The 20,235-nt window shown below is 31.6% G+C and overlaps 1 pseudogene; it reads left to right on the plus strand.

The window, feature by feature from the left end:
- Positions 1 to 20,235, plus strand: part of LOC149533735 (E3 ubiquitin-protein ligase listerin-like) — a 90,722-nt pseudogene that overhangs the window by 17,865 nt on the left and 52,622 nt on the right.

The raw sequence follows: 20,235 nt of genomic DNA on the forward strand, positions 1-20,235 counted from the left end.
ATGTTGTAGAGACAATTGAATGGCATTTTGTATCAACTATTTTCTATTCCATTTCTATTAATTGTAGTTTTATGCTTTCTCTTTTGTCTGGGTTAGAACAAGGAAGGAACAAAATTTATGTTCCCTATTTTAGAGCAACGAATGGATGTGATAAGTATTGTCACTACATGTTCAAAGAGAAATTCCTTAAGCATTTTTCCCTTTAAATAACTATAGTTCATATTCAAATTAACTAAGTTCAGTATTAGTTATATGTTGTTAAGCTTTGTGAATTCATAAGATGTGTGGGTTCATGAACTTAATCAAATCTTCAGAAATCCTTATTTGCCTAAGCTAGATCCTATTTAGGTCTAGCTTGGTTTTACCTCTTCTATTCTCGGGTCAAGAACATACCCCATTTTAGCTTTAGGAATAAAACATAATTCATTGCAAATCTATCTTAGGGAGCTATACCCATCAATTCAAAGAAAATTCAGTCTACCCATAAGTGGCTTTTCAACTATTTGTAACCAGATATTGTTCCAAATTTGGGTATTTAAGGATCATAATCAAAAAGAACAAAATCTATTTACCAACAATATGTAATATATTGTATCATATCCAAGTGTATGGAATACATGAACACAAGTGTGTAAGAATGTGAATGTGAACAAGTAGCAGATAAAGAGTGTATTGTAAGGCCATATCAGTAAAGGAGCAAGAGAGGCATATCCATCACAGAAAGGTGATTAGTACTTGAAGGAATCTTTATCAAGAATTCAGTTGTAAGTTAGAGATCTACTATCTCATCCTAATAGGTGAACCAGTCTAAATCCTTTAACAAGGTAGACTTAATAGTCTTTCTTAAATCTCTTTATTGACTGCATTCTTCATTGTGTGTTTGTAAAACCTCTAACAAGGTGGACCTAGTAGTCCTAATTGCTCCTAATAGGGCAGATCATTAGAAGTGGTCAATGTAAGCCTTAACAAGCCAACTTTATGCTCCAGTATTGAAGTTTTGCGGGCATCATCCCCACCCTAGTTTTACTTTCTATTTGGAAGGTTTATGGGTCACCAAATTAGTGTGTTCAAGTGTTAAGAATGTCTTACATTTTCAGTTTCTAATGCATGAAATTTGATCAAATATGATGAACTAAATGATAATTGGTAGGTTGTTATTAAGTGTTGAAATCGATAAAGTTTTTAGAGGTTACTAATTAACCCCTCCCCTCTTAGTAACCTAGCATAGTCTTGAATATTTCCAACACAAGATAGTTTACCAAAAAGAAAAGGTAGACAAGTTCAAGTTCATAGAGTCAAGATGTAGATAGTAACTCATCTACAAGAAGTTCATGTCTATTGATGTTCATTATGAATGTAAGAGAAAACATTAGTAAGATATATACATCAACTTGTCTTCAACATGTTGATTATAACAGTATATAAAGAAAAGACTATTGACGAGTATATGTAGATCTTAGCATATGTTAGTTTATAGTCAGCTGAGAATTCCTCTAGCTAAAAAATGAAATGTAAAACAAATCAGTATATTAGGCTGAAAATTTTAGTGAAGTGCACAATGAATAGACTGTTCAGTATAGAAAAGTAAAGGGATCTTGAGCTTACACTTTTTGGAGTCTTTTCAACTAAAATTATGTCACTATCCAATGCATGTGAAAAGTTATGATGTACCTTGAAATGTTACACAAGGTAGACAAATGATGACATGTTTTGTTTGTAGTTCTCAAATGGTATCAATCCTAATTCTGGGATATGTTCTTTTAATAGCTTACCATGCAACATAGTACATTCAATAGTTTCATCTACAATTTCTATTACACATTGTAGAAAAGGTTCATGTGCAAATGTGGTTACCCTTCCATGTTGTAAGCATTGGAAAGAGTTGGCATTAGATGGTTGGGAGGCTATTGTAGGTTGGTGGCAGATAGTGTAACATAGTTGATAGGGTTGTAGATGAGCATTTTTAGATTTTAGTATGTTAGAAACCTGCAAATTAAATCAACATACCATTAGGAAAAAGGTCAACATATTGTAGTATATTACCAAGAAAAACTATCATACATGAAATAAGCTTAACTAGTGAATTCTAAGTATAAAATTTAACCATGCTAATAGGTAGATCCTAAAGGATAGGAAACAACATGAGCCACCTAAACAATCCCAGACACTTGATGTGTCATTGATCTATACCTCAAATGCTTCATTCCAAGTTCTCTCTCTCTCTCTCTCTCTCTCTCTCTCTCTCTCTCTCTCTCTCTCTCTCTCTCTCCCCCCCCCCCCCCCCCCTACTTGTTGTCATTTCCCTTGACCAATTGTCTTCATCTTTATGCTTTTTCCTTCCCTACTAACTAAGTGGTATTGTGTTGGCTTTAGGGTCAAAATATTATTATTATTATTTAAGAAATATCACCCCATCAATCTATGTTTACCTATCTATTCAGAAATAATCTTTTTATTGTGTCTTCTTTCATTCCATCTTGCTCCCTTTGTCACTTAGCAACAAGTTTTGTCACTTAGCAACAAGTTTTACCAATTTTAAAATATATATCTTTAGGCATTCATTATTGTTCATTAGATTTTAATAAAATATATAAATAATAATATATATTATAAATTTAATACTAATATATTACCATATTATTATAGAACCTTTGACAAATTCATTCATAACAATATGGATATGGGACATAGGAATATTAATAAGAATTCTAGTTTGGGTAATACTACGGAGATGTTTTCCCTTATCCATGATGTCGTCCCCAAGGATGTCAAAACTATGAAAAATAGATCATGGAGAGATTAGATTATTGGAAGAGGCTATTGGTAAGGTGTGTGAAGAGATCAACTTTTGTGTTATTAAGATAGTGATAATGTACAATAACATAGTTAATGGTCTATAAAACATGAATGAAAAGGTGTAGGCCATAAAAGGTTTGAAAAATAGGAAATTTCAGTTTTTTCTTTTCTTTTATGGAGGATAAGGTTAAAAGTGTTGGTGTGGATGAACATGATATTGGCTTAAAGCCAATTCTCAGTCCCCCAACTAGAACTCAGAACTATGATAAAGGTAAGACTGAACAAGGACACGTAGTTCATGATGTTTTGAACATTAACAAAGGAGTTATTCACAAAAATATAGAGGCTAAAAAATTCTAACAAATCTTTAGTAACCCTTTGGACCATCTTTGGTCTCTTTTGATATCCTTTTTAATTTTTGGTTGGCCAATTGTTAATCTATGCATGGCTTTGTTTTCTTGATAGCAATTTTTTTCCTAAAGAGTTTTCAAGGTCCCTTTAAAACTTTCTTTACTCTAATAAAAAGTATTTTTAAAATTTGATATATTTCCATCTTCTATAATGTTCAAGCAATTTACTACATTTTATCCAAAAATCCCATAGTAAGAAAGATATGTACTATATGCATATATATAGTTTGTCATCTACCTGATTTCATTTTCATATTATTAATGATACAATAAATGACTTGACTTTCTCTACACATTCTAGCCTCTTTTTAATAGAAATTTAATCTATCTTAATTTTGATTAATTTGTTCTACTTGACTATTCTTTTTCCTACATTTGTGTTTGGGTAGATTCTCAATTGTTTCAAGCAACCACCTTAAAATTTTCAAAAATAAATATTCAAATATCATTTGTATTGAGTTGCACCATTCTTTACTATTTACAACCATAGATCTGAACAAAGAACTGGTCCATTAATTTTCATATTAAAAATCTCTTCCACAATTTTATTTTATTAAAGTTAATTAAGTAGAACTAACAAATAGTTGTTATTATTAAGATATTAAATATTTATATCTTATTATAGACTAAAATTGAATATAACATTAAATAGATCAATTTTAAAGATAGATAATAGACTATTTTTAAATTACTTCATCTTTACTTTGTTTAAAAATTTGTATTTGATTAGATGGATAAGAATAACATCAAAGATATTGCAACAATGTAGATAAGTTGATAGATATATATGTGAATAAATGTGTGCATGAAAATATGTGTGTACCTGATTCAAACTGAATCATTTATTAAAATCATAACATTTATTTAAAAAAATAACATTAGATAAATGATAAATTTTAAATTAATAAATAAAAACAATTATAAAATATAAAATTATTGTTCATATTATTTAATTCTATTTGAAATATGGAAAAAGCTAGACACATTGAATGTAATAACATTTCCATTATATACACGAAGTAATAAGACTATGTTGTAACAATTTAAATTATTTGTTTTGAACATGTTTCCAATGTGCTATGAGAGGGAAAAAGAAACTTGCAAACTCCAGTACAATGGAATTATAGTAACATCATAGCCGCATGTATACATATTTCTTTTCCTAATAGATTCATCAATTTCATTTTGATGGATGCTTTAGAATTCTAGGAATAATGATGTCAATGCTAATGAGTCATTAGGTTTAAGATTTCATAAAATTGTTGTTTCTTTCATTTCTCGCATCTTAGTTTTATGTAGGATGTTAAATTTTTGTTTTTTCAACTAAATAAGCTCCCCATAAAATTGATGATTTCATTTTTACCATCTTAAATTCAGGTTGCTAAATTTTGGTCCTGTTATGTAAACAGGAAGTCTATATTTAAATCAATATTTTAAAAAATTACATGAGAATCATTTCATATTTTTATTTACATAAGAATTATTTAATTTTAATATATAGAATAAAAGTGTAGAAAGACTGAATACTATAATAATAATAATAAATTAATGAGTTAGAAATATTGAATTCTATACAACTACAAGCCTCTTTGCCACTTAAAAGGACGATAAAGAAATTGAATGACAAAGGAGGCAGAAGCAAGACAATTGAATGATAGATATTAAAAGCAAGGTGCACTCAGAAGCAAGAACTGAACATGCGAGATAGTTTTACTCGAAGTCGGAAGGTGTTTACCTAGTCTAAGTGTTACCACATCTACCATCGAGTAATATCTAACTCTCCCATGTCTTTACTTGTGAAGGCAGTTAGAATTGTCAGTTCTTCAATAGAGCTATGTAATTTATTTTTTCCTTACTAGTCCACTTTTTTTTTTCAAAGTATTTCATTTGGCATTTTTTACATGAAATAGTGTGTTGATGCTAACATGTTGCTTGACATGGATTCAACAACAAGCTTGGTATCTTCTAATTAGAAAATTGATTCTATGGTTTCAACTTTGTCTTATGTAAACATCCTCTAGTGTTCATCTCTATACAAGGTGTCTCTCTTTTTATTTTTATACTTTAGTTTTGTAGCTAAATTGTACTGGTAGTGAGGGGTTTGAGTATGACTATTTTTTAGAAGCTTAAATTAGGGATTTTAATTATTCTTCTTGAATTAACTGCATTATTTGTGGCTCATTCCTAGATGAAAGAGTGAAATCTAAGTGATTGAAATTTACTTATGGTCATTTGAACAAATAAATACTTAAAATTTTAAGTAGAAATCCATGAAATCTAAGGGGTACAAAACCTAACCTCTATGGTCATACAAACAATTAAATACCACTTTATGCTACCAAAATTTACATATGTTATCATATAGATAAATATATATCATTTTTTATTTAACCAAATCAAGAAAATACATCCAAAATCTGATTGCTTATTCCAACAAGCCAAAAGTATAGTAGTCTTGTTCTCATATGGATTACTTAAAAACATTGAAAAGTTTGTGGAGTTAAGGTTTCTCTACTCCCACATTGTTCTATGATACCAACATACTAGAAGATAATGATTTTCCTGGAGTGATGGGGTAGTTGTACAATCTTAGCTTGTTGTGCATGGGATTGAACAAGCTCCAAAGACATTTTTTTGTCATAGTTGAGGATGCTTTCTGAGTTTTTTTTCATGAAAATTCCTCAAAACAATAGTCCAGGACTATTATTTCTAAGGTCAAAAATTTAACAAAATTAAAATTACTGACTCTCTCCTTTAAAAATTTGACCAACACTATAACAATCAGACTTGTTGATTGCCAAAATCTTATTGTCATTGATTTGAGCTATAAATTTCTGGTTCTCCATCCTTTTTGAAATCAAATCAATGGTTTTATTTTCCTAGGTTATCTTTGTTTTAAAATTATTATGATTTTTCCATAGACTATCAATCATACTATAAGTAAAAAAAAAGTGAAAAAAATGAATTTTGCAGAGTTTTGAATTAGTTAAGGTGGTTAGATAGGAGAGTTATTTTATTCCAAAAATACTAAAGTCAAAAATTAATATTATTTATTTATTTAAAATAAAAATACCCAAAAATTATGTGTCACATCCAAGCATGAGTCTACTACTTATATCTAAAACATTATTAAAAAATATTATCATTTGATTTTGGTTAAGGTGGTCAGACATATGTCTACTTCTTATTTTTGTTCTGAAACTTTTTAAATATTGCATTAAAATTCAAAATTTTGACCAATCAATTTTTATTTTTTTGAGATAAGTCCTAGTAATTTAGAAACTAGATTCAATTTTCTAGACATTATTTTCTCTCAACTTTTTGATATAAAGTTAATAACAAGTAGAAAATTGCATGTCAAGTTGACATAACCCTAATTTTCTAATTTTTTATTGCCATTTAAGAGCATAGTTTGGTTGACCATGATCCTGCACATACCCATAACAAAAATCAATCAAATCAAAGGTTAAGTCTTATCTCCATCCAAGAAACTACAAAAAGCAATAATAAGGAAAGCTGACATTACTAGTTTTCTTTCTACTTGGACACTTAGTCTAGAAATTGAAGTGGTAACCAGAGCTAATTCCAAACTAGTGGCCCCATTTGACAAATCTAAAGCATTGTTTAAATTTCCATTTGAAGCAATGTTTGCAATTTGAAGGAGCTCCAATGTCAAAATACCCTTAACAAAAATACATCGATATGTTTAATTTAATATGAAACATATGAACAACTTACCTGTAGTAGGAACAATAGAAAGGGCTAGTGCATTCCTTCCTTCGTAATGACATCCAAGCCCTATATGCCAGACACTAAATAGAGTTATTTAACAGTTACTTAAGCATTCTTCAAACCTACAAATAAAATAAACCCATTATATGCACTATCATTAGGTTAAAATATACAATCCACATTGCCTTATGGTATATACCATCCTCTTTCTATATAAGTTCTTTATTGTAATGAAATATATTACAAGAACAAAATAATATAGTGCCCAATACCATAGTTCCCAAGATTTACCAAAAGGTCAAGCATTGCATGTTGTATAGGTGGAGCCTCCTCATTAACAAGTTTAGATGGAGGTGGGTGGGGGTAGGGGTAGGGGTGATGCAATGGAACCAAGTAGCGGGAATGGACAAGGTTCCTAGAATCTTCTTCACTAAAGGTTAATGAATAATGAGTGTCCTTGTTAAGCCAATCAGCCCCAAAACACAAGTGCTTGTTAATATTGTAATAGTTATCACAACCCAACCACTCCTAGGAATCCCCAATCACAAGGAAAACCTATCACAAAGACAACTAATCACTAGTTGTTCTTAAGGGCATCACAAGGCTTGTTTGACACAAAAAACCCCAAACACAAATAAGGACCATGGGTAACTTCCAAGCATGGAAAGGGTCTACTTAGGTCCAAACTAACATGAATCCAACTTTAGATTCAACCTATGCAACTTTCATTGGCTAGTTGCTTCACAAACTCAAGACTAGGTTTGTAGCCTTGAACATGGAAAATCACAAACATCTCCTCACAATCCAAAGAAAAGAATCACTAATTTGGATACCCTTTTGGGGTTAATACAACATACTAAAACATTGGGATCTCAAGAGAAGTATGCAACAACTGAGTTTTTAAAGGCTTGCTTAGGAATGTAAGCAATTAAGCCTCCATTAACAAAGGAAGTACCCTATCCCTTGAGCACAACTTCAATCCTAAAATTGGAACATGAGGGGGATCATGTAAGATTATCACACACCAATTTTCAAGCCTTGAAACCTTCTTTGTAGCGAGTTATGGGAGATGTTTCTACTGATCTCTAGCATGCACATAGATCTTGCATGCGTAGGGCATCAGATTTCTCTCTCCAACCTACTTCTTTTGACCTGAAACCAAAAGGAACATAAAATACATTTTCCTAACTTGGATTCCACCCAAGTCCATTAATTTCCAATGGTGGAATCTCAGAATATGGGGGAAAATAGATGAAACCCTATGTAATAGCACAAAAAGGGGACTATAGTTAGTAAAGTGGGAATATCTTGAGTTGTAGAACAAATTAGAACCTCATTCCAAGTGCAATAGAAATATGATTCACCAAGATATCTAGCCATATCATATTTCTATACTTGTATGTCATAGGGAATTCGTACAACACGTTTTAGCAGTAGATTTTATAGGAAAATTTGATATTTTTATTGATTTGAAGGCAAAATTACATATCTCTGTCTACCACCCACCTAAAAGGGCTACTAATGTAGGCCTTCCTAATGGTTATAACAACTATTTGAACCATATATAACTGTTGGGGTTGAATTTACAACATTTAGCAACTTTGCAATTTTAGTGCATTTTTGCCTAAGTTAACCAAATTGGTCTCTAACTAATCCAATATGGAGAAAAACATGTTGAAACATAAAAAATTAATCTATCCTAAGATTCTAGGCTATTTTAATCCTTTGACCATAGTTGACCAAGGGCTTATAGTACACCAATCTTGGAACTAGATCTCACAAATGGGTCCAATGAAATAGCCAATATTCCTAAACAATCCAACGGATTCATAAGACTTCAAAATTAGTCTTTCCATTGCATTTCATGAACATTTATTGTGGTGCTCCTACACTAGGGGGGTGATGGTGATAGTGATGGTGATGGTGATGGTGATTATTCTAATAGTTCTATGACTTAACATACATCTAATATGGAGAATATTGTATACTTTTCTATTTCAGATCAGCAGAGCATACGAATCAAACATAAATTATCATGTCAAGAATTTGTCACAGCAGGGTCACAAGAAGGCATTAATGGTCCAAATCAAACAGTGTACCATCTTTACACATTTGAACATGCTTCAAAATAAAAGATCAAAAACTTGCATCAAGAAGTTGAATTATTTAAATGGACCATGAAAAGCTACAACAGAAAGATAAGGAAGCATTTGCTAATTTGATTATTAATGCTGAAGTATTGCACTATTCGCTGTTTCGCAAGGCATCTTTTCATAAGCAGCATGTATGGAAAACCATAGTAATGCAAGGACTTGCTTTGAAAGTATTTGGATGAAGTATTACAGAGCATAACAATTTTACAAAAAAAATAGACCATTATCTTCTCAAATTGTACATACAAATACAAAGTATATGATACTTGTTAAACCTTCAAACAACAGTGGATATGTATCGTATTGCAAAAAGGATTGAAGTCAAAGTCACTATACAATTACAGTTAAGACTCCCAAATTGAATTCATTGGACCACAAGTTTTAGCAGAGAATGAACAAGTAAAGATTTTAATGCAAGATTTTTTTACCACAGTAAATAATTGGAATGCTTGAGCGCTAGTCAAAAGTACTAATTACGCATCATTTTCAATTAAAACAGATCTCTAATTTCACCTATTCATTCAATACCCTCTTTGCAACAAATTTAATTTTTGGAAATGGATGTTACTAAAATATGAAATGACAATAATTTAGTAAAAGCACTCCCAATCCTAACATAAAAGGTATACACTTTTAACGAGTTACGGTTAACTTGGGAATCTGGAATAATGTTTGGCGTTGGGTACGTAAGACAATGAGCATCGTCAAAAGTCAATTTTGAATTTAAGAATAGCGCTGAAACAGTCAAAATAAAGAAAGAATAAGATAATCAACCACCTTTAACTAGGTAGATGATAAAAGTCAGAAATTTTTTTAAAAAATATTTATTATTGTATACTTTTCTATTGCAATCCACTTTTGTTTTTAGCAAATGAATGAGTGATTGGAGGCGAAGTAAATTATCGACATGTGAAGGAGTGGAGGTGAAGTGGCAATGGTTTTATCGTCCGCTAGAGAATTTTGTCTAGCGAATAACAAACATAATATCTCACAGATGTTTCTTGGTGCAATAAAACACATTATTATTATTAATTTTGGTAAAGGACGGGGAGTTAAGATAATTTCCACGTCTATAGAGGTTACAAAGTAGATAAATGATATCTATAGGGTGACCTATTAAAAAATTAAATGATCTGATGTGCTCTTCTTTTGCCTATATACCCTTTTTTATAAAGGTTTATAATATATATATATATAATGTTTGCAAAAAGTCAAATCAGAGTTTTAGGTATGGTTCACGAGCAGGTGGGTTATAGGTCAACGATAGAACTCCCTGAAGTTAAATTCAAAAGTTTATATACAAAAACTGTCAGCCGAGAAGGGGTAGTGAAAGATCACAAAAGCACCATCACTTAGAATACAAGGATACACACAATTGTAGATTTGGAGACACAGAGAGTGTTCTAAATTAACAAGGATACCATCATCTAAGTTAACAAGAAGTTGCATATTTCAGCATCACCAATACAATGAGAGTGTTGAAGCGAATTGGATGTTTAATATTTGCAAGTTTCAAAGGCCATAAATAAAATTGAACACAGGCTAGATAAATACAGAGAGTGATGGTGTGATTTAGATAAAACTCAAAGTGACATAGATTTCTGCTCATTACAAAAGTATCCAACACAGCTACATCGGTGGTCTCCGGCATGATAGATATTATTAAAGAGAATCCATTTTCAAAGTTCCCAGCTTGTTAATATTATTTAATGATAGGCGGATTTGCAAACGGAATATGAGTCAGCATTTGAAGATTTCAATTGAAATAATATTGTAACAGTGAGATGATTGTTCTAAATGACACGTAGCCTATCATTAAAAGAGTATATTAAAAATGAATCTCATATCATGTGTGGAAAAATATTTAAAGAGACCCATGTTTTCATTGGATTTTGGTTAGAGAAAATGATGCTACAGATTGAATCAGTTAACAGACCCTCATTACCAGATTCGCATAGCACATAGATAAACTAAAAAGCTCCAAAGGTGGAATGCGCAGCTGAGTGACATTAATATTATTTACTTTAGAGTGATTTAGTTTAAATTTATTTGCTACATAAATGCATAGATACGTTTGTTTTAATTTTTTTTTAAAGATTTAATCTATTTGATTTAATATTGTTTTTTTAAAAAAAAATTTGGTTGTAATGATAATTAATTTCAGTTTTGAAAAATCCATTTTGATGACATCATAAGTTTCTCCCATGCAGCCATTGTAGATTACAATTCTTGGCATGGTAATTGCTTAAATTTTTTTCAGAAACTGAAATCTAAACTACATGGTTTTCAATTAGGCTTGAACAAGGAGATATTGTACTTATAACACAAGGAGTTTTGTCTCTCTATTATTGATCAAATTTTTATTTCCTTATCTTGCATCTACTTTTTTTCAGTACTCTCTAAGGAATGATAATCTACAGGTTTGTTTCAAAGGGAATACTTGATTACTTTATGTACCATTAGATGAGCAAGAAAGGATGCTTCTAGTAGTATAATTTTTTTGTGTGGGTGAGGAATACATACTTCCATTTCATTAAAAAAAATTGTATTTTTCTTGTAACCATTAATTGATGATAAGTTCTAACGATAATTTTCAACTTGGTGCACCTATGTGATTGATTTTTCATCATTGAAATAATATTTTTTGCCATAGGGGTCTATGAAAGATGTTATAGCTTTAGTAGCTCTATGGCTAACTTGCATGGAAATAGTAGTACTCTCTTCTATGATCAGCTTAGGTGGTTTAGTCAAACTTTATTTAGCATAAGTTTATTAGTGTCTTGTAAAATATTTGCTATCTATTGAGGAGTTATCTACTCAATAAACCACAATTTTAGATTTACAAATTCTAGAACTAGATAATTGTTATTGCTTCTCAGTTTGAGTCTAGATTATCTACTAATGGATTTTGTGAACATTATTATAGAAAGCTTTGCATACAAGGTTTGTAATGTTCATAGAGAGGATTGGTTCCATTGTTGGTAAAGATAAATTATTTATTGGTTTATTGAAAAAATCCTGTCAAATCACAATGTCGCACATGAGCAATCAGATTTACATAACAACAAACCTTCTTGTAGAATTTGGTTGGTATAACTTGGAGGTGGCCTAGAGGTAGTGCCACACAATTTCTTTTTCCATTCTTATGTGAATGTGCTAAAGGGGGCCTAAATATCCTAAATGGATGATGGTGAATTCTATTATTGATCTTTTGTTTTTAGGTGCATTGAAATACAATATTTCAAGTATATTCTACCCGCCAAATGTTTGGGTTACCTATGAAGAAGAAGTAGATAAAATTGAGGAACCATTCCTATGTGCTTTAATAATGTTGTTGATAGTGTTGTTCAAGGATTGTAGCATCTAGAACAATAGAGATGCTTCAAGAGTACTACAATATCATATCTTGAAGGAGGAGTTTTTGAGCACATATACTAATACTTATGTAAAACTTTGACCTCGTATATTAAATTTCCTTATTCCAGTAGTGTGGAAGAGAACTGTGGAGTTGGAGAATTGCAACAAAGTTTTTCCCATGGCTGGAAAGGATGAAAGCAACATTGAAAAGGTTGTATGCAAGTGGTTAGAGAGAGCTATTTCTAGACCACATATCATTTCATGCTAGAAGGGTCAGTCAGGTTAATAGAAACATCTCCATATAAACAAACTGTGATTTTTTTGTGGTTCCATTTATGAAATTAGGGCATGTTAGTGATTTTTGACAACTATAGCTATAACTATTTTTCATAATCGTATCAAGCTTATATTTTGTATTATCTTAATTATCAATGTGTTTGTCTTGTAGATGTGGAAGATTGGGTAAACATGGAAGTGTCTTGATTTCCACTCCATCATGTGGGAGGAGTGTCTATGCTAACCACAACATCTTTGGCTAACATAAGTAACGAGAAAAGAAATTTTCTTTTGGGTTTGTTCCAGAAGCAAGCTCATAAAACTATATCTGAATATCACACACATATAGCTAAGCATCAAGATTCATTGGAAACATGATTAGATGTAGTTACTTACTAGGAACCAACCATAGAATTATGCCTGACTAAATTAATGGCAGTTTCTATGTATTGCTGGCACGAATTTAGAGATGATGATTGTGCATTTGTGCTTGCTTAACTGCAAAAGTGGCTAGATGTAGTTGTTAGTTTGATGGAAGATTTGGTAGAGGGTGTTAATGATATCATGAAGACAATTGATCCTCATACCAATTTAGAAATCGATGGTACAATAAAAACTATAGAAAATGTGGTTCAAATTTCAAAGATTAGTTCTATGGAACTTACTCAAATGGTTGTCTTCATTTTCTCTCTATTTGGTGGACTTCACAATTTAGATGGAGAAGGATTGAACTCCTCAAATCTCACAAATTGGAGAAAATTAGAAGTACAAGCATTTGAAAATATACTTCATATGTTCTTCACAACAAGCATAGCTGAGTCAATCACATCAAGTTCTTTTCTGGGAAAGAAATATGGAGCCATTACATAGAATTATCACGTTAATGTTACACTCATTTTTGGGGATGTGTAGCCAATGGTGTGGTTGATGTTCCATCTTGAGTGAAGGAAGTAGCAGTTCATGCAACTGAGTTGTTGGGGCTAAGTATAGGAATGATAAATGCTCTATATGAGATTCTTTTTTCAGTTGTTCTTATTCCAACTTTGGAATTGGTAGCATATCATTTTCTTTCAAGTGATTCAATTGAACCACTTGAAGTAACAAAAGGAGTTCTTAGTGCCCAGTTAGGGAAAAACATCATAAAAAATGAAGAGGCTAGTTAAATTACACACATGCATTCATAATTAGATGAATCCTCTTAAATTAGAGAGGAGCTTTCTTATGTCCTTAGGACATCTTCGATTGATCTTCTTGGCAGTAATTTTACTGAGCTTATTTGGGTAATATGGCACACTATTTTTTCACCAAATTTTGAAACTTCAACTAGAGGGATGGTTTTATCTGCATTAAGACTCCTTTGTTTTAAGATTAGAAATAGAGTTGTAGTCCATGTATCATTTGTGTTTTATATTTATGTAGGTATAATACGTTTTGGCACGATCATTATTTTTGACTTATCTTCAAGGTGTACCTTCATTATCACAAGCAAGAGAATATATAGTACAATATGCACAAGATTAAGGAAGTATTTCAACATTGTTAGATTGCCTATTTCAACACATACCAATTAAGAAAATCTCACCATCTAGCTCAAAGAAATATATTGTAACAACAATTAAGGAAAATGGTCCTACATCAACACCAAAATGCTCTGTTGCTACAAGTTCTTTATATTTTTCTATGGAGGCATTATGGCTAATTGATATAGATAAGATGACTGCTCTTGCTAGTGCATTTTATGGATTGATGCTTCATGTTCTACCTGAATATGTTTGTGATTGCATTATGAATTTACGGGATCACCTTGCAACAAGTTTTATTGAATCTTTCACTACAGCATCGTGCAATCATCAACTACTTGATGACAAGTTCTCAAAGGTGTGCTTATTTACTTGGATAGTTAAATAATCTAGATGAAATATGTAGAGGCATCTAAATTCAATATCTAAGTATTGATGACGAGTTCTCCAAGGTGTGCTTATTTACTTGGATAGTTAAATAATCTAGATGAAATATGTAGAGGCATCTATATTCAATATCTAAGTATTGATGACGATTTCTCCAAGGTGTGCTTATTTACTTGGATAGTTAAATAATCTAGATGAAATATGTAGAGGCATCTAAATTCAATATCTAAGTATTTTTGTCTATACATGTAATGATCTGTGGCCCTTATATTTTGATCTTGGATCGAGTTAATATGTATTTGAAGAGCTTATTTAGGTATTATTACAAGTTTGAAATATTGAGAACCTCCAAGTTTTTGTACTTGTGGATATGAAATTAGAAAAATTGAGAATGATTGTAAAATGGGGTAAAGATATAATATTTGTAATGGGGACCTAGTTTAATATCACTAAGGTCATTCTAATAAATTTGGAAAAGAAATTGTTAATAAAATTTCCTATGAATGTTTCTGATCAGGCTGGGAGTCATTGGTAATAAATTCAAATTTACTACCTTAAGTCTCTGGTCTTACAAACAATTATTATACTCTACAAAAGAGGCAATAATACATGAGGGAGGTTGCTACCCTTCATCAAAGGAATAAGTCATAGCATTGATGTGATAACCATTATCACTCTTCTAAGGAAATTTCTTCTAACCAAAATTGAAGGTCTACACTATCATTCCTATGAACAAATAATAAATGTTAGGATAGAATTAATATCAAAAGAAGGATAATTTGGTCCTTGTAGCTAGACACTTCATTTGTTAACATGCATATACGATTTTATGGCTTTTGTGATGAATTTTTGACTAAGTTCTGTAAACTTTCATTCTTGTGTTGGCATGGAGTTTAAGCAGGTTGTCATTTGAGCTTGTTGCACATGTGGAGGCATTTGAACATCTTTCATTGGTCAATTGCTTCATGCTCGGTGTGGATATGAATGTTGTGATATTATATTCAAGCGAGTAGCATATGGAAAGTTGACTTCACCATGAGGTGGCTACATTGAAAGAAAATGCATGGGGTTTGAGTGTTAATAGTTTAGTCTAGGAAAGACATTCAACTTATTTTAGCATGCTATTTTTTATATTCATTCTAGGCTCCAACACATAGCCTATAAATAATCTCAAGGCTTTTGAAGCATTTTGTGTAGTCTAGCCTATATCAAGCAACAAGCTTTTAAATTTAGAGAATCATAAACTCATTTAGAGGAGATGTGTACATATTAAAAGCATATTCTAGGATTAACAATCCATTGCTCAAGCTCATTAAATAGACTGGCTTCCCATAGTTGATTAATAAGGTCTAAAATACCACCAAATAAATATATTTATTCTGCTTAAAAGATGAATGAAACTAGTTCTTCTATTGTTCATTTGAAGATATATATGATTTTCATTTTAAAAGAAATAATCAAAGACAAATTACAAGAAGAAAGATCTTAAACATACAAATATTTGTGATATTTCTATCAGGAGGTTACCCATTCCAATACTACCTAGCTTGTATGATAGTTATTCAAGTTTTGGAAATAACTCCATCAAATGTTGGAGATTGTAGAATATTCTAGAAGCAGTGTGCATCTTATATCAAAGCTTGGAGAATGCTTCCAATTACACATAAATTTTAGTTGCACATGTTACCAAGAAATTGGATTTTGTGAAAAGGGAACGAGTAGGCATAGTGGGAGATGAAATGATCTAAATGTTTTCAAATTTTAGAAACAAGGGTGGTGATGAATAGAGAAAGCACAAGATCATGCACAAACTATGAATCATTGTCACTACACTGTAATAGTTTAACAGAATGCTTCAAGACAAGACATGTCATAGTATGTAATCCTTGAAAGAATTGTAGAAAATTATTTGGAAAGAATATTGTAAGACTTTATCAATACCCTCTCTAGTGTAACAAAGGATGAGCTTTGTAAAATAGAAAACATGCATAAAAAGTGAAAAATATGACCAAGGCATGCACCCTTCTCGATAAGTCACCTTTAAGAAATGTTATCCTAAGAAGCACCTCTAAAAGTGTAAGCTATTCAAGCTATTGATATGTATCAAGGAGCCTAGTGGTATATCAAATCATTTCCGTATCAAATATGGCATGCAAATTTAAGGGAAAAATTAAGTTGATTGAGAACATGTTAGTTATTTAACAAAATGATAAACATGAGAGTGCCAACTATAACAAAGCCAAATTACACAACCATTTTTAGTTTCGTCCTACCTATGCAAATTTAGATGCTTTATAACAAAATATGTGTATGCCCATCAAAACATATCAAGAGGGTGTTTATCATATTTTATTAATGCAAGTATGTTGACCGCATGTCACTTTGGACAAAGGTCATACACTTCATTCATGTTTGAACCTTACAAATAAGATACAAATGAAAATATACATGACTATTTCCTTTTGGTGGCTATCAACCGATGCATGAATGCCTAATACAGAGCAATCAAATGGCTCAAAAATAATTTTGAATACACTACTCTATTCCCATGTACTAAATTTTAGGTGAGTGAAAACTATGGAAAGAGGCTTAACTAGTTTGGAAGAAGTTGTACACTTTAAAATGTTGTTTGTATTTTTTAGGATTAGAAATATATCTAAAATAAAAGCACAAATAGCATAAGGAACAACTTGAATAGATTTCAAAGAATAATTAATGACAACACCTTTAACCATGTCAATCTTGCATAGTGGTTGGTCCTTTGCCAACTTGATCATAGCACTAATAGATAATTTTTAGTGGTCACTAATTAAATAGGAGGTAACACAACACCACAAGATACAATGCATTCTTCCTATTGTTTATCATCCAACAACTCATCAAGTACACCTCCTATTTTTTGTACTGTAGTGTGATATGTATCCAGGTGTTCTATAAGAAAATCAAAACAGTTATAGGCCATAGGTGTAGTCTTTATGCTGGACATCCTAAAAATACACAAAAAATTTGTGATGCACACTCTATTGATTAAAAAGAACAAAAAGTTGATAAAATCTTGCATAAGGATTTTGTAGGATTATTTTCAACATTTGCAATGGTTGCTGCCCTAGCATGATTTTCAAATGGTAAGGGCATTGATTGAAGCTTCTTATTCTTTCTCAAGCCCCATGAAAAGAATTTCAACCAATTATTTAACATCTTTCTTCAATGTATCATAGCATTTAATCCTTTTGACATCCAATTTTTTTTCAAGAGCTCTAGACTTACATATAATTGATCTACATACTTATAAATGATCATCATTTATAGAGATTTGGACTAGAAACCAATCCTATGGAGTGAATTCAATTCCAACTATCAACGCATCCTCTATCAAGGGATGAAAGAATGACTCCTTAATATATCTTACATGTATCAAGTTTGCATTAATAAACCATCACAATCGTCATGATTTTAAGCATTTGAATTTTAATTTATAATAGCTATTGAAGCATTGTAATATAATTTTTGCATGGACCCCTTTAATATAATAGATGTCTGCAATATTTTATTCATTTTGTGATCCTAACATTACTAAGTTTGACATTTCAAGTTCCATGTAACCTCATTACCAAATTATGCTATTGTTGAAATATTTTTGTGAAGTGTTTCTAGACTTGTATAATAGGGAAAAGCTCTGTTAGACTCAGTTAGCAATTATTTGTAGATTGTGATCGTGAGATATGTTTCTCTTGTAAATTAGATGATATTTTCGAATTTTTATGTTAAAAATAGACAATGATAGTTAATTTAGATTTTCCCTTTGGAATTGGCATTGTGATCCTTCAGAGCTAGATGACTTTGAATTAGGTTGCAATTGTGGGCCTATGTCAACTTCCAATGAGTATGCCTTGAAAGTGGGTGGGTTACAGAAAGAAGAAGACTCCATACACTAGAGTTAATGAGACCTCCAAGTTTGACAAAATCAAAGTTGCAGCCAAGGTTGTGGAATTCATTGTCTTAATTGATGAAGATCAAACTATTGGTGTAAATAAGTATTCACTATTTACACTTACTTAAGTTTGCTTACATTATTGCATTATTTCATTATTTATTAGTTAGCACTCTAATTATGCACATGGTGTTTACAACATAGGAGTTAGCACTTTATTTGAGCACAAGGTGTCTACAACATCTCTATACATGATACGTCTTGTCATACATGTACTCTCATTGATGCATGTATATTCATGCACAATGGAGGACATGTGCTTAGTTGTCATGCTTATCTCCTAGTTCTTTCTAGAATTGTTCTAGATGCATCTTAGAGGCCTTTATATATAGGCTCTCCTAGTGTGTATGTACATACTTGAGATAATTCATTCTCATATTGATCATACTCTTTTGGTCTACTATTGTGCTTGTGCTTGAGTTCCTTGATCTTGGGTATTTTTCTATAAGGAAATTTTTTACATGGTATCAGAGCTTGGGGAGATTCTCTTCACATAGCCATTTGAGACCATTCTTGCTTCAGCACCTTGACCCAAATCCAGAGTATCTGCAGACATTGGGATAATCTAGAGCCAAAGTAGACCTTGCCATTGCGTCTGGAATGTCGATTAGGTGGATTGACTATAAATTCACCTATGTTGGGCAATAATCCAAAGGCCTGATTTGTGAAATTGGTATGATCATTTCAGATTTGTCCATTTAATTTTCAGATCTACATTTTCCTTCATCTGTATCTCTACAATTTTTTTATGATCTGCATTATTTTTTGGAATTTTTTTGACCATCAAGCTAGTAGGAGAGATTTTTGCAGGTGAAGATTGAAGCTTGCTGTGCAAATAAGATATTTGCATCACATTTAGAAGGTCAAAAAACCCCCAAATAAAAAAAAAATTCATCAAAGTCATAAATCTGAGGTGAAATCTAGAGTTGTTTGATTTTTGGAGATGTGACAATAGCGATTCAGGAAAAATAATTACTGTAGTGATTTTCAAACATCGTTATCTCCCTCACATGGACTCCATTTAGCGAGCAATTTTTTTCACTTTGGGGTAGAATTTCATGATCTACACATTGGTGTAGGTTGTTTGAGATCTCTATTCCTAAAGTTTTCTGCAAATTGCAAATCCCAATTTTTGCCACTTCAAATGCTTGGTACAGGCTCATCTGGACTCCAAATCAGGTTCCATTTTTTTGAAAGTGCATTTTTTTGTCTACATTCCAGATCTGCAATCACATTATAGATTCTATGGATAGAAATACTACTTTTAGAAATAGGCCCTAAATTGGCATGTGGTTATCGCACTAAGTGCCAAATCATATATTAGGGGGGGTTGATTGATTAATTTTGCATTTTGGGGGGTGTATACTTACATTGATCTCATGAATAAATTTTGTTTCACGTATCCCCGTGGAGTTAAACCCATGTTGACAAAAAGGAACTATCAGAAATGGAGTGCTTTAATCATTGATCCTCTAAGGAGAGAGCACAAGGAAGTATTTCCTTATTTATGTTCCAACGAACTGATCTCTTCCCTTCAAAAACCACCTGTTGCAAGAATTTTAGATATCATTTATTTAAGTATCACTCCTAATTTTTATAAATTCATTGACAAG

This window comes from Cupressus sempervirens, chromosome 10, assembly GCF_028749045.1.
Source record: "Cupressus sempervirens isolate cs-2001-9-10 chromosome 10, ASM2874904v1, whole genome shotgun sequence".
NCBI classification, from domain to species: domain Eukaryota; kingdom Viridiplantae; phylum Streptophyta; class Pinopsida; order Cupressales; family Cupressaceae; genus Cupressus; species Cupressus sempervirens.